Genomic DNA, 17,385 nt, shown 5'->3' on the forward strand with positions numbered 1-17,385 from the left:
GTTACAATATTGCCACACTATGCAGGTTCAGCTAACAGGGCACCAGTGAGCCATAATTCTCCATGTCAGCTGTTTTTATACTGTCTCTCCTTCCACTTGGCACTTGGTCCGATTCTTCAGCTTCATCTTTGATGCTCAGGATTCAAAAGTTGTCATCTATATCTGATTCACTTGTTTTCTTGGGTCTTTGTTGTAAGAGGAACAATATGAAGCATCTGACTACTCTTTCATCTTGGATGGCCTCCTCCCTGCTAGGAATTTTAACCTAAGCTCTATTTGACACATAAAGAAGTGATTCTGTGCCTAATCTTTTTGTTGTTTTTACTTTTTTTTCCCTAGGAGGTTATTGTAATAACTTGGACAATGTACAACATAATATCAACAACAGAGATTTTTACTCCATATTGTTTGTTGATTTGCAAAACATGCAACTCTGCTATCTATCTATCTCTATCTCTGTATCTGTATCTCTATCTCTATCTATACCTATACCAGGAAACCCTGATAGCATAGTGGTTAAGAGTTTGGCTGCTAACCAAAAGGTTGACAGTTAAAATCCACCAGGTGCTCTTGGAAACCCTATGGGGCAGTTCTACTCTGTACTATATGGTTGCTATGAGTTGGAGTCAACTCAACAGCAATGGGTTTGGTTTATTTATTTATTTATTTATTTGGTCTTATACCTATACCTATATTTATAGCTATATCTTTATCTGTATCTTTCTATATCTATATCTATATATATGTAACTGATTCAACTCATTATATTCCTGGAGGGGAGGTAATTTAAAAAAAAAAAAAACTCAGTAAAGGCAATGACATACCATTCTCAAGCAAATTTGGGAAATGATACATGCATAGCTTTTAGCAATAAGCATGTGACAGTAGTACATTGATTGTTAAAATGATTGCAATTGTCCATTTCCAGCCTTAGCAATGTGACTTTGTACCTCCTTGAATGAAGACTTGAAATCTATCTCTCAATCCTTGAATCTGAGTTTACTTTGTGAGATTTATTGTCCAATAGTGTGATGTGGAAGAGATGATGGGCTGGTTAGGGACTGTGACGGTTAAGGTTGTGTGTAAACTTGACTGGGGCATGATTCTCAGTGGTTTGGTGGTTACGATGTAGTTTGGCAGCTATGTAATGATGTAATCACCTCCATAATGAGATCTGATATAAGGTAATCACCTCCATGGTGAGATCTGCTATGAGCTGCCAATCAGTTGAAGGGGAGTTATCTTTTAATGTGGCCTGAATTCAATATATATGGACTTTCTGGCAAAGCTCACTAATTTTGCTCACTCTAGATCCTGCATCTGACCTCTGGTTCTTAAGACTTGAGCTAGCAGTTGATTTGGGGATTACCAGTCTCCACAGCCTGTGAGCCAGAGGTCTGCCATCTTACTTGTGGATCTTGGGTTCATCAGCCCCTCAGCTATGTGAGTCAAGAGAAGCCTCCAGCCCGACCCATGGACTTGGGAATTTTCAGCATCTACAACCTTGTGAGCCATTACCTTGATATAAATCTCTCTCTCTCTCTCTCTCTTTCTCTCTCTCTCTCTCTATATATATATATATATATGTATGTTTGTATGTACACTTCATTGGTTTTGCTACTCTAGAGAACCCAGCCTAAAACAGGGTCCTAGATGGTAAACAGACTTGAACACTTCTGCTAACTCTCTAGGAAATCTGACAGTGACATATGAAATAACCCAGACTGGCATGTAGAGGATAAGAAAACATTTGAAAGAAAGTTAGGGAACTTCAGAACACAGCAAACCCACAGAAGCAGAGCTGCCTAGCTAACCCTCAGCTGATCAAATACTTGAGAAACCCCAGAAAAAACTAGAAGAACTTCTCTACTAATCCCAGCCTATATCACCAACTCAAAGAACCATACCTAAATAAATGATTGTTGTTTTAAGCTGTTAATTTTAGTGGTTGTTATCAGGAGGTAACTGACAGAGAATTCAGATAATTGCAGAAGTGACTTTTAGTTATCTATTCCAGTATTAGCAGAAACAAAGTTACTATTTTTATTTGCTACTTTCAGATGTTTTTGCCTATTTCTGAATTGGTGTTATATTTGAGATAGGAATATAGAGATGCAAATTCTACTCATTTTTCTTAGTTACAAACCAAAAAACAAAACCAAATTAGTTGTCCAGTTGTTTCCAACTGCTGTGGATTGATTTGTCTTCCTCAAAATATGTATTGTAAACTCTAACCCCCTGTATCTGTGTTTATAATCCCATTTGGGCATGGGTTTTGTTATGTCAGTGAGGCAATATCTTAAATCAATCTCCTTGAGATATAAAACGAGCAGATAGAGCAAGCAAAAAAGCAAGCAAGCAAGTAGAGATGGGAGAAGATAGATGCCGTGCCACATGAAGATCACCATGATCACCAAGGAATAGAAGCTGAAAAGAGACACCCTTCCTCCAGAACCAACAGAGAAAGAAAGCTTTCCCCTAGAGCCAGCAACCTGAATTTGAGCTTTTAGCCTCTTAAACTGTGAGAAAATGAATTTCTGTTTGTTAAAGCTACCCACTCGAATTTCTGTTATACCAGCAGTAGATAACTAAGACACCAACTCATGATGACACCATGTGTGCAGGATAGAACTGCACTCCATAGGGTTTTTAGGCTGTGACCTTTTGAAAGCAGATCACCAGGACTTTCTTCCAAGTCACTTCTGGATGGGTTCAAACCACCAATTTTTCTGTTAGTAGTTGAGCACTTAACACTTTATACTACCCAGGAACATAGTACTGTCATAACAAAAAACACCATAAGCAGGTATTATTTTCCCACAATTCTGGAGGCTAAAAATCTCAGTCATGTTCTCAGCCATGTTGACTCCTTCTGTGGGTCTTTCTCCTAGTTTCTGGTATCTGTTGTCAATCCTTTGCTTATAGATGGATCACCATATGGTACCTATTTTCTCTACTCTGGTATGACCTCATTAACATAAAATAAAATCCCTATTTCCAAACAGGGTTATATTTACAAGTAGGACACAATTCAACCTATAACACCTTCAAATTCAACAATATGAACAATTGTTATGAAGCCAGCATTTATTATTTTCCAGATGTTGCCCTAACTAATTCAATCCTCACAATACCCTTGTGAGTTAGGTAATGTTATTATCCCATATTATAGAAGCTGGAACTGAAGCACAGTGAGTTTAGGTGGCTTGCCTAAGTTTACATAGCTAATGGAGTCTGAATCCAGAGTCAGTTTTCTTAACTCCAGGGTATCACAAAGGCATTGTCTAGTTACAAGTGTATTGGTGCTTCCAGAATGTCTGCTTGCATAATGGATTGTATCAGAATAAACATGAGCACCAACTCTGAAGAAATTCTCCCATTAGCCAAAAGAAACAGATTATTCACACTTAAAATATTACAGATTTGAAGGAGATTATTAAAAAGAATGTCTCATCAGAATAAAAGCTATTTCCTTGGGAAACTACTTAGAGGTAAAATGTGACATAAAGCAGGACCATAGAGTAGGCATGGGAAGTCATAAATTTCTTAGATTTTATTTGATTTTAGATTATTATTGAATTATCCATCATTCTAAAATATGTAAGAAAGACATGGAGGGGAATAAATATCATATTAGGAATGCTATTCAATGTCTGTATGAAACTTTTAAAATTTAATTTTAACTTTGGAGCTCAAAGCATTCAAATGTGAAGAATAATCAGTAAGAAATTTTTTAAATAAATATGCTGATAGTGTTTTTGATTCCCTTGCTCTAAGCAACTAATAAGGACCAATATGTCTCTTCCCATGTGGCTGTCCCAAATATTCTGTCAAGTTACATGAAGTTTTTCATTGCAATCAGAAATATTTATTTTTATATCTTATTTTCCATGAAGAAGTGGAAAGCCTCTTATGGTTCATTTCTTCTTATGAGTAGGCTCAGGAAGAGTTGAGAATTAGAACTATAAAACTATAACATTCTTAACCTAGATGTACATGTTCCTTTACATTATGTATGGATAACACTGCTTCCAGAGTGTCTGCATTCCTTATTTTTCTCTTTGATGTCTCATCCAGATACATATATGTTTTCCTAACTCTCCTGTAGATTTGTGATTTTTCTTCCTAGTGGGAGAAATGAAGAAAATCATTTCTTGGTCTGCCAGAGTGACTATTGATTAAACAAAGCTAACCATTTTCACCTCCCTGAGTGAGATAATTCCATTCTGAAGTCATTATTCTGTAAGTCCAACGTCACACTCAGACCTGGACTCTGTTGTTGGCTACCATGATCTTTACTTGATTTTTTGCATCTTTTTTAGGTTTCCTGAGTTTCTAACTTCAGAAATGTTCTTTATATTACAGGCCATGTATCCTTTGCCACCTGAAAAAAAAGATAAATGTTCTTTATCTTCATAATCTTACCATATCAAACACATCCAAATATATGTAAACACCTACTATAGTCAGTATATTAAAAGTAGCTTATACAATCGTTTTTGTTAATGACTACACACTACAGTTTAAAAATGTACTTCCCAATATTTCTTATGATTTATGTCTTATTTCTTACCTTCTGCCAGGTCTCTCTGGCTCCAGTCATCCTCTCTGACCAAATGATAATCAATATACTGCTCTCTGCTTTCTTTCTTGGTCACATATTTTAAAGCCTTTTTAAAGCTTTTTCCATAAAGGTCCAAATAGTATATCTGAACTCTATCACAACTACTTAACTCTGTTATCTTAGCAGGAATGCAGTCATAAACACCCCTAAACAAATGACCATAGTCAGGATCCAAGAAAACTAAAAGAGATGGAGGGCTTGATTTGACCTGTGGGCTATAGTTTGCTGGCCCCTCTTTTAAAACATTTATATATGAGCTTATTACTTTCCTTATGTAATCTGGCATCTAAAATCTCAACCCTCTGTCATTTAGGGATTGTGTTCAGCTACAAGTAAACAACTGCTAGCAAGCGCCTCTCAAATGTGTGGTCTGAATTAGCAAAAGGTTTGTTTCTCACATAGCAATAAATTCAGAAGAGGCTGATCAGACCTACTATGTTGACTAAAACTTTCTTTGTGTACACAGTCTTCTTGTTTTTTTGCTTTGCAGATTTTGTTGTTGTTGTTAGGTGCCATTAAGTTGGTCGTGACTCATAGAGACCCTATGTACAACAGAACAAAACACGGACTGGTCCTGCGCCATTCTCACAAGTGTTGCTGTGTTTGAGCCCATTGTTGCAGCCACTGTGTCAGTCCATCTTGTTAAGGTACTTCCTCTTTTTTGTTGACCCTCTACCTTACCAAGCATGATGTCCTTTTCCAGGGAATGGTCCCGCCTGATAACATGTCCAAAGTACATGAGATGAAGTCTCCCCACCCTCATCTCCAAGGAGCACTCTGGCTTTACTTCTTCCAAGATGCACTTGTTTGTTCTTCTGGCAGTCCATGGTATATTCAATATCCTTCACCAACACCATAACTTAAAGGCATCAAGTCTTCTTCAGTCTTCTTTATTCATTGTCTAGCTTTCCCATACATATGAGGTGATTGAAAGTATTGTGTCTTGGGTCAGGCGCACCTTAGTCCTCAAAGGGATATCTTTGCTTTTCGATACTTAAAAGAGGTCTTTCGTAGCAGATTCATCTTCATAATCACATGATCCCTGCAGCTCAAGGGATCATGTCTAATTTCCATGTTGAAAGAAGGTGGAAGGGCCAACAGCATAGGATAAAAGCTGTATATAGCTGAATCTGTCCACTTTCCAAGGTTCTTCCTAGAATCTCCAATTAATAACTTCTGCTTTTACTTCATAGACAAAAATTGAATCGCATGACATCTGTAATTAAAAAAAGATGAAAAATGTAGTTTTGCTTCCTTATTTAATTAAACAAATTAATAATGAATAAATTGTAGTTCTTATAGTAAAAATGAGAAAATGTATATAAGCTTATCTTCCTTTATATTTCTGTCTCTGTCCCACTGTCTTCTATTCAGGCATCAACTCAAAAACTCTTTTTTCTTAAAAGAGCCTCATTTCCACAGTCTTTGAGCATTTCTGGTATTTAGATACAATGTTTCCAGTGCTGAAATTTTATATTACTTCTTATCTCTTCTATTTTTGTTTTTAACATTTTTTCCCATCGCAATGGCATATTGTATATTTTCCTCATAAAAGATCTCCTTTGTTCTTCATCTGTTCACTGATGAAGTCATCCACCCACTATTACAGGTACACGCTCTGGTCTGCAAACATAAGCAGGGTCTGTGTAAAGAGCAGTTCGAAGTCTATTTATATAATATGTTGAGTAAAGTGAGTCCAGAAGCCTGTATGGTTTCCTTTTTGACCATATATGTACTTCAAACATGATAAGGGAAAACAGAATTGGAGATAGTCAGTATGACACTGTCTACTCATATAAGTGCTATCTGTCTAAAAGACCCAAAACTTTTCACTTTTTGGTTTGTGACCGTAATGAAACTTTTTTTTCCTTTAGTTTAGCTTTACCCTATACTACTGGATAAGGGATTGGATTAAGTTGAGGAGGTTAACTAGTAATGAAACCTTTTCAATTTGCTAAGCCTAAACAGCCCATACAAAGAAGCATGAGATGTTTTGGGGAGAACCTCATCTACAAATAAAAAAAATAAAATAAAAAACTTTTATTTTTGAAAGCCAAATCTCAGCTCATTATCTGTTGTTACTGCTGGTGCTATCATCTCAAAGTACTAGAACTTGCATTATAAAGATTACAGTTTGGGCTTATGCCTGTTTTATCATCATCCAATGACTGGAAGTGGTAATGTACGACTGTGGTGAAAAGACAGGTCAATTTAGAGCACTTCTGGTATGCAGATATTGCACAGAACCATCATTTCTTCCTATTTGAGAAATAATCCAAAATCAACACAGAAAATGAGAAAAAAATATGCAAAACTGTTCTCAATAAAACTAGTTCAGAGATGAAACTTTGGAATGACTGGCACTGCTAGCAAAAGCAATGACAATCAGCCAGAGAAGAACAAGTGATTATAGAAAGGGTATTCCACAGCTACAGATATACCAAAGTATATTTCTAGAGAGCAAGGTATACACCTTAAAATTAAAAGCCTAAATTTTCTTTTTAGAACACCAGGCTGATGATTGAAAGCTTCTGTAATCCACTTGCAGTTTTGAGAAGCAGGATGGGTACGGATAAATGAGCAACCTCACAGAAAAACCACATTTGCAGTTTGGTTCTGGTATGGATATAACATATAGATCAAAGGAACAGAATAGAGTTTAGAATTGGATGTGATTTATACTTAATGTATGAAAAATCTCTTTCAAATAAATAAGGAAATTATGGTTTACATAAGGAATTCTATTAAACAAGGTAGCAAGTATCTATTTCAAACAAAAAAGTAAATTTGGAGCCTTACTTCACACCTAATACCAGTGACTTAGTCATCTAGTGCTGCTGTAACAGAAATACCACAAGTGGATGGCTTTAACAAAGAGAAATTTATTTTCTCCCAGCCTAGTAGCCTTGAAGTCCAAATTCAGGCATCAGCTCCAGGAGAAGGCTTTCTCTCTCTTTCAGCTCTGGAGGAAGTTCCTTCTCATCAGTCTTCCCTTGGACTAGGAGATTCTCTGTGCAGAAACCCCAGGTCCAAAGGACATGCTCTGCTCCCAGTGCTTCTTTCTTGGTGGTGTGAGGTCCCCAACTCTCTGCTTGCTTCCCTTTCCTTTTATCTCTTGTAAGATAAAAGGTGGTGCATGCCATACCCCAGGGAAACTCCCTTTATGTTGGATTAGGGATGTGACCTGAGCAAGAGTGTTACATCCCACCTAATCCCCTTCAGCATAATCCAATCTTGCCTCATTACCCACTGGCAGAGATTAGGATTTACAACACATAGGAAAATTACAATCACAAAATGGAGGACAACCACACAATACTGGGAATCATGGCCTAACCAACTTGACACATATTTTTGGGGGACACAATTTAATCCATGACAACCAGTATAAACTTTTATGGGTCAAAATTTAATTGGAAAATCTGACAGCATAACAATACTTGAAGAAACTGTGAGAGACCTTTATATAACCCCAGAATATGGTGTAAAGTATGACATAAATGTCAGGAATCATAGAAAGGAAGATATATAAATTTGACTAAATTAAATAAAATTGCAAAACTCACCATATGCAAAGTAAAAAGACAAATGATAAATTGGGAAAATATTTGCAAGTTACATTATAGATAAAGAAGTCGTATCTTTAATATATAAAATGTTCCTACAAATTAATAACATGAATACCTGACAGAATTGGTGAAGGATTGTTCAGAGAAAAGGGAGTATAACTAGCTCTTAAACATGTTTAAAAAAAAAAAAACCAACATCAATTCTGATAGGAAAAATATAAATTAAACTACATTGAGAAAACAAGGCCTTTCATAAGATTGCTGAAAATTAAAAAAAAAAAACAAAAACTGTGTTTGCAAGGGTGTAGAGAAAAAAGTATAGCTTTTGGAGTTAAGGTTGTAAGTTGGTACAGTTTCTAAGGAAAAACAAATCCAGTAGGATTTGTCAAACTTACAAATACAAATACCTTTTTTCCTGGCAGTTCCATTTGTAAGAATTTATCCTGTAAATATATTTACACATGTGTGAAATTATAAGTTAATAATTATTTTTCTAAGTTATAGCAAAGTTTGAAAATAATCTAAATATTAATTTATACCACTGATTAAATTGTGTATAGACATACTACGTGCTATTAAAAAAAGCTGAGGAAACTCTTTATGAGTTGATAAAAAAACCAATTTGTGTAAGTGAAGAAAAAAAAGTACCATAAAGAAGAGTGTCATAGTGAGCTATAATTTGAAGAAACAAAGATGAAAAAATTATATATAGGTATTTTACTTGGATTTCTGGAAAATATCTTTGATAGTGTAAAAAAGGCTAATGGTATCATTTGCTTCTGTGAAGGGGACTGAATAACTGGGGAGCTGAGGTGAGTAGTTGGCATTTCATTGTTAATATCTGTAATTTTTGAATTGTGAACCAAATGAACATGTCGTCTATTATATATATATATATATATAATATATAATATTTTTACATCAATGTAAATAGTGCCAGAACAAAAAGTTCCAGATACACAGCAATAAAAATTGTTTGCCCACATATCATCTGAGCTATTTAATATTGACTAGCCATATGTTGGTCTTAGAAGAAGTACAGCCAGAATGCTCTTTAGAAGAGAGGATGGCAAGACTTCATCTCATGTACTTTGTACATGCTGTCAGGAGAACCAATCCCTGGAGAAGAACACAATGCTTGGTAGAGGGTCAGCGAAAAAGAGGAAGACGCTCAGCAAAATGGACTGACACAGTGGCTGCAACAGTCGGCTCAAGTGTAGCAACGATTATGAGGATGGTGCAGGACTGGGTAGCGTTTCGTTCTGTTGTACATAGGGTCTCTAAGAGTTAGAACTCACTCAGAGTCACCTAACAACAAAAACCGTATGTTTTAAGCCTGTATTCCTGTTGCTATTAGGCCTTGGTGAGGGGCAGTGGCAGTGAGGCAGTGAGAAAAGACCCTTCTCATCTTGAAGGAGACAGGAGCATGAATGTCATTTTTTGTAGTTTCAGGCACTATGCAGTGTTAGCTTACTCAGAAGGGCCAGACTCTCATTCAGTATCCACAAAGAAGAGGACTAGAAGTTCTGATTTTTATGAGCACTTATTTTAATACACAGCAACTCGACCTGTGTGAAAAAAAGATGGATGAATATCAGTTTCTGATAATTAAGATTCACAATTCTCTTTGTGTAAAAGAACAAATGATAGAGCAGATTAGAAGAAAAAGTGTTCCTCTCAATACAAAATTGGAAGAGAGGACAAAAATAAATCTCTTTTCTTACAGTTCAAATCTAATGATCGAGTGCAGAGACAAAATAAAAATGCTCTTCATCTACCTCCCCCAACAATATTTAATTTTGCTAAGAAGATGATTGAGAAAAATCTCAGTGCTTTTCTTGGTAGATAACTGTCCTGGATTGAATTATGTCCCTCCAAAAATGAGTATATCAATTTGGCTGGGCCATGATTCCCAGTATTGTCTGGTTGCCCTCCGTTTTGTGATTGTAATTTTATGTTAAGAGGATTAGGGTGGGATTGTAGTAAGCTTACTAAGTCAAATGCCTGATCCAACATAAAGGGAGTTTCCCTGGTGTGTGGCCTGCACCACCTTTTATCTAATGAGAGATAAAAGTAAAGGGAAGCAAGCAGAGAGTTGGGGGACCTCATATCACCAAGAAAGCAGTGCCAGTAGCAGAGCACATCTTTGGACCCGGGATCCCTGCAAGGAGAAGCTCTTAGTCCAGGAGAAGATTGATGAGAAGGCCAACAGAGAGAGAAGACCCTCCCCTGGAGCTGACACCCTAAATTTGGACTTTTAGCCTACTTTACTGAGAGGAAATAAACTTCTCTTTGTTAAAACCATCCATTTGTGGTATTTCTGTTATAGCAGCACTAGATGACTAAGACAGTAACATAGGGTATCTTCCTGGATACCTATCGGATTCCTTTTTATGTCTGAAATTTAAACATTATATGAGAGAATTTCATATAAGCAATTTTTTATAGTCAATCTTGCATGAAGTATCCTGTAAACTGATGTCTTTGAACAGCCTTAAAAAGCACTCTTTTATCATGCTTCTGATATGTCTGTATGGGACTCTTTTTCAGGCAAACCATACTGTCAACAAGTAGGAATTCTGTTGTCTATTTCTTCCAACTCTTCATTGTTGTCCACCTCTTGGACATTGTTGTTTCTACCTTTCTGGGATCTTTCTAAATTGTTCCTCTAAGTGTCTGTCATGTATGATGTTTCCTATTCCTCTGACTCCCTCCGCAATGGTATTACTTCATGAATAATTTTCTTAAACAGATTTTTCTATTTCCATTGTAAAACCTGAGCTAATCGTGCTCTAAGATTGCTACCTGCACTCTTTATTCATATACATATTAGAGTCTATCTGATACAGAGATACCAGAGCATCTGAGCCTCTTCTAATTGCTTATCTGATTGTTTACCTAATTTGCCAGTTACCCTAATTGCTTTTATTATCTCATGAATTTTCTTTGTTCTTTCCTCCTAGTTTTCTCTGTGATTCCACCTGGATTCTGACCCCCATTTTATGTTTCTACAAATAAAAGTATCTGTCTTGGAAGAAGTACAGCCAGAATACTCCTTAGAAGCAAGGATAGTGAGACTTCGTCTCACATAGTTTGGACATGTTATCAGGAGGGACCAGTCCCTGGAGAAGGACATCATGCTTGGTGAAGTAGGTCAGTGAAAAAAAGGAAGACCCTCAATGAGATGGATTGACACAATGACTGCAACAATGGGCTCAAGCATAACAACGATTGTGAGGATGGTGCGAGATTGGGCAGTGTTCTGCTGTATATAGGGCAGCTATGAGTCGGAACCTACTCGACAACACCTAACAACAACAACATAGTGTCCCTATAGGACAGAGTAGAACTGCCCCATAGGATTTCCAAGGAGTGGCTGGTCAAACCACTGATCTTTTGGTTAGCAGATGAGCTCTTAACCTCTATGTCACCAGGGGTCCTACTAAACTGATTAGGACCTTAATTTCTTCATCTCTGCTATATAACGTAATCATGGAAGTGCTATCCTTTCCTATTTATAGGTCCCATATATATTCAAGGAGTGTTGATTATACAAGGGCATTGTTCTTTGGGGGTCATCTTACAATTTATAAGGTAATGCTAAGGACCTAGAATGTCGAAAATAAATTGGAAACTTAGGATAAAGTTGAAGGAGTGTATCAGTTAGTTTTAAAATAATGTGTGTTTTCATAATTAATTTATTGGCAAATAAATTAATGATACATAATAAAGAGTCTGGAAGCATAACCACCTATATATGTTCCATTAATCTGGACAAAGATGTGGCAATTAACAGAAAAAAAAGAGTGCTTTCAGCAAATAGTGTTGAAACACTGAAAAAAATAAACTTTGACCATTACCTCATCCCATAATTAAAAATATTAATTTAAGGTGGACCATTTACCTAAATTTAAAAACTCAAATTCTACCACTACTAGAAGAAAATATAGAAGAATGGTTTTATGGCTTTGGGGTCGGCAAGGTTTCTTAGAAAAGAGAAAGCAATAAAAATAAATGATAAGAAAAGGAATTGTATTCTCATTAAAAGACATTGATTAGGAAATGAAAATTCAAGCCGCAGGCTGAGAGAAATTATAATACAAGTGTCTGACAAAGGATTTGCATCTAAAAAATATAAAGAACTCTTACAAATCAATAATAAGAAAAAAACAACATAATAATTTGGGCAAAAGACAGGCAGTTCACGGAAGAAGAAATACATAATGACCAAGTTCATGAAAAGATGATCAACATTATTAATTATCAGAGCAGTGCAAATTAAAACCACAATGAAATATTATTTAAAAGCCAGTTTGTAAGCAATAATTAAAAACAATAATAACAACAAAGGTTGGCAATGATTCTGAGCAGCCAAAACTAATCATACATTGTTGATGGAAGTATAAAATGGTAAAATCATTTTGAAAATTAGCTTGAACATTCATTTCTTATAAATTTAAATATACTTTGCCGTATAATCCAATAATATCCAGTAATTACATTTCCAGGTATTTACACAAGACAATTTTAAATATATGTCTGCAAAATGATTTGTATGAGAATACTTACAGTATATTTCTTTGTAATAGCCATTTAAGATTCAGGTTGGAAACAATCCAAATGTCAATCAATAGGAAACTGAATACACAAATTCTAATATATTCATAGAATATATGATAAAAAGGAATATACTAGTGATATACACAACATAGATTAATGTTAAAAATATTATGTTACGCAAAAGAAATCAGATACAAAAAGTCCATGATGTATGATTTCATTAATATGAAGTTCAAGAACAAGCAAAACTAAGCTCTGGTGATAGAACTAATAACACTTGTTATAGTGTTAGAAATAATAACTAGTTATTAATTATAGTTATAGGAAGAAGTAATAATGAAATAGAAATAAGAATAGAAATTCGATAGAAAGATAAGAACAAATAATAGAAATAACCGGACAGAGATTGACTGGAAGTGGGCATGGGGAGCTTTTTGAGGAGATGGTTATGTTCTATATCCTGAGTGAGTATTAGTTACATAAATATATATGTTTGTTAGAACTCATTTGTACAACTAACACCTGTGGTGTCTTTCATTATATGTAAATTGTACATCAGTGAGAGACAGACAGAAGAGAGTCACTTTTCTGGCCATGGCCATTACTTTGTGAGCATGAGATATCTGGAATTGCAAAACCCATTTCACCACCGTGAAAGGAGTCAGCTGACAACTGAATAGAGCTAGAAAAAGGTAAATACATAAGTATATGAAAAGAACACAGATTTTTGTTGATATTACTTTGTTACTTAGCCAGTATTGAAACCGAAGTTATGTAACTTTTTTATTATGTATAAGCCATTTTAAGTCGGAGTTTCATCTCTCATAGCTGAAAGCATCCTGATACAAGTTAAAATAAATGATGGATCAAAACGATTGACTTGGGTTAAAAGCTCAGCTGCTAACCAAAAGGTAAGCAATTTGAATCCACCAGCCACTCCTTGGCAACCCTACAGGGAAGTTCTACTCTGCTCTACAGGGACGTTATGAGTCAGAACCAACTCAATGGCAATTGGTTTTATCACTGCCATTCTAAAAATAAAGTTAACCACAAGAAAAAAGAAAAACGTAGACTATTAGAATTTTTTTGGACTAGAAATCAGTATGACTTAAGATTTAAGAGCCATGCCATATATATATGTATAAAATCCATATCCCCAAAATTCAATTACAAACCATAGTAACTATCTTGAAGAATATGTAGTTAAGGACATCATGACTGGTAAAGCAGAGAGTCAGCAAAAAACAGGAAGACCCTCAATGAGATAGACTGACACAGTGGCTGCAACAATAGGCTCAAACATAGAAACAATTGTAGAAACACAGCAATAATTGTGAGAATAGTGCAGGACTGGCAGTATTCCGTCCTGTTGTACTGGGAACTGACTTGATGACACATAACAACAATAACAACAAGTTAACTATTGTTACCCAAATTAACACCTCTGAGCCATCTTTCTGATGTAGGACGTTTGAGAAACTAGAAGCTCAGAATGGAACATTATGAAGACTCTCCAAAACGGAGGCTTTATATAGACATAGATCATACTTATTGTTATCTCCTGATGCCTCTGACATAGTTTGAAAAGCTAGTGTATTAGGAAGAAAGTATCATCTGTTTTCTATTTCTGGTTTCTAAACACATTTGGAAAAGTATTTGGAAGATCAAACATACTCTCTGAAAAAATAAATACATAAAAGGAGAAAACAATGCTTCTGGAGAAAGTATGAGATTTTTCTCTTAATGTAGTGGAAAAAGCAAAGGACTTGGGATGAGCATACGAGGCTTGAGTTGGTACTCTCCCACTCTATATGTGTGAGACAATAATGCACAAGCCTGACTTCCTATACTGCAAAATGCCCAAAACATTTTAAGACAGTAATGTCTTGTACAAACATTAGATCATAAAGTAAGCAGTATTTTCTTTATACTTTGATTCAAAATATTATGACTTTTTTGTATAAACAAAAGTGAACAGTGAGTTTAGTCATTAGAAAGCAGATGGTGCCATGAGGCCATTTGGCTTGTTATTGTTCAAAAATGCATAAAAGGTGATTGTGTGTTCTATGAATAGTGACACCTCTTACAATTTTAACTGCAATAATTTCAGGGTAAGAATATGGGCATAATATGCCTATGTCCATAGTTATACACAAAATTTAAGGGCTTAAGACTTCCAGGCAATATGGCGCTATAGACAGAAGCACCATGCCATCCCTTCACAGCAAAGATCTGAAAAACTAAGTCAGAGACAAACGTCAACCCTGGAACCCTAAGCATCAAATTAAGAGATAAAGAACTCAGCCAAGTGTCGAATGGAATAAGAAACTGACAGAGAACAGAGAGAGAGGGGAGATACCTGCAGAGGTCCCCTATCAGCTAATGCAGCACAGATTTGCCACATTGTATTCCTTTCAGAGTTTGGTGGACAGGGAGTATGGGAAAGCAGCTTCACGGAGCTCCCAGAAGGAGACAGAGCAACTGGTAACCAGAGATATACAATTTCCCACTCCTCACCCTTCTTCACCCCTACTTGGCCTCCTCTTTTTCCTGTGGCCACAGGCTCTTGGTAGGGAGGCACTGGCTTTACCCTGTGCTGCTTAGATTTGCCCCACCCACACTGGCTGGCTTCCCGAGTGCCATTTGTTTGCTGCTGGTGTTGCTTTTTTCCACTTCTTTTGGTTTCTTCAATACCTGACACCACCTCCCTCCCCTTTATCTCAGATACCTGGCTCCATCTGCCATCTTTGCTTTTTCCTGAAAGGCTGTGAAAAGCCACTCAACTGAGGAACTGCTTCCTGACCCGCACTACCACGCCAGTGGGATCCCCGGGGCTTTTGTTTCTTTTGATCTGTTCTGTTTTTGTTTGTTTTCTTTTTCTTTTCTCAGCTAGGGAGCCCCTTCTAGCCGGACTGTACTGTGCAGCTTGGGAGCTACTTCTCCAGTCTGCACAGCTGTGCAGTGGGACCCTGAGAGCATTTCTTTTTATTTTTCTTTTGTTTTCTCTCTTTTTTCCTTTTTGTCTTTCTTCATTTTTCAGTTTCTCATCTCTCTATACTTAACTTCTCTTCCTGTCTCCTGAATACCTGTAGCTGTGTAACACCTACCTCTACCCCTTCTAGCCAGGCTATACTTAGTGGCCTGAGAATCACTTCCCCAGTCTTTGTAGCAGTACTAATGGGATCCCTGGGGGCTTTTCTTTCCTTTTTGTTATAATTTTTATTTTTTTTTTTTTTCTATTAACTTATTTTGTTTTTCCTTTTGTTTTTCTCTATTTCTCAGTCTCTCATCTCTCCACTCCAATGGCAAGCTCCCTTAGCACTCTTTTTGTTTGTTTTTTTTTTGGCTCCCGTTTGTCTCTCCTCTCTCTCCTCTTTCCCATACTCATCTTAGCTCCACACACCACAATCTCCCCCCTCCTTCCTGCCTACCTGCACTGTGCAGGATGGTTCCAGTAGGTTTTCAAAATAAAACACCAGATGACTTTCCAGTAGAAGAAAAGGCACTAGAACTACCTAATAGGGAAATCAAATTTCTAATATTCAGACAGTGTAATATTACACAACGATAAAGAACAATGATGAATCTGTGAAGCATCTCATAACATGGATGAATCTGGAGGGCATTATTCTGAGTGAAATAAGTCAAACACGAAAGGACAAATATTGTATGAGACCACTACTATAAAAACTCATGAAAAGCTTTATGCACAAAAAGACACAATCTTTGATGATTACGAGGGAGGGGAGGGATAGGAGGAAGCACTAAATAGACAATAGATAAGTGGTAACTTTGGTGAAGGGTAAGAGAGTACATAATACTGGGGAAGCCAGCACAACTTGTACAAAGCAAGGTCATGGAAGCTCCATAGATACATCCAAACTCCCTGAGGGACTGAATTGCTGGGCTGAGGCCTGTGGGGACCATGGTTTCAGGAAACTTCTAGCTAAATTGGCATAACATAGTTTACAAAGAAAATCTTCTACATTCTACTGTGATGAGTAACGTCTGGGGTCTTAAAAGCCTGCGAGCAGCCATCTAAGATACTCCACTGGTCTCACCCCTTTGGGAGCAAGGGAGAATGAAGAAAACAAGATACAAGGGAAAGATTAGTCCAAAGGACTAATGGACCACAACTCCCATGGCCTGCCCCAGACTGAGTCCAGTACAATTAAATGGTACCCGGCTACCACCACTGACTACTCTGACAGGGATCACAATAGAGGGTCCCAGACGGAGCTGGAGAAAGGTATAGAACAAAATTCTAACTCACAAAAAAAGACCAGACTTAACTAGCCTAACAGAGACTGGAGAAACCTCGAGAGTATGCCCCCCAGACACCCTTTTAGCTCAGTAATGAACTCATTTCCCAGGTTCACCCTTCAGACGAAGATTAGACAGGCCCATAAAACAAAACGAGACTGAAGGGGCACAACAGCTCAGGGACAAGGACTAGAAGGCAGGAGGGGACAGGAAAGCTGGCAATAGGGATCCCAAGTTTGGAAAGGGAGAGCATTGACATGTCATAGGGTTGTTAACCAATGTCATAAAACAATATGTGTACTAACTGTTTAATGAGAAATTTGTTCTGTAAAACTTCATCTATAGTACAATAAAAAAAAATTAAAGACT

The sequence above is a fragment of the Trichechus manatus genome, unplaced genomic scaffold, assembly GCF_000243295.1.
Source record: "Trichechus manatus latirostris isolate Lorelei unplaced genomic scaffold, TriManLat1.0 scaffold00231, whole genome shotgun sequence".
Classification (NCBI taxonomy): Eukaryota; Metazoa; Chordata; class Mammalia; order Sirenia; family Trichechidae; genus Trichechus; species Trichechus manatus.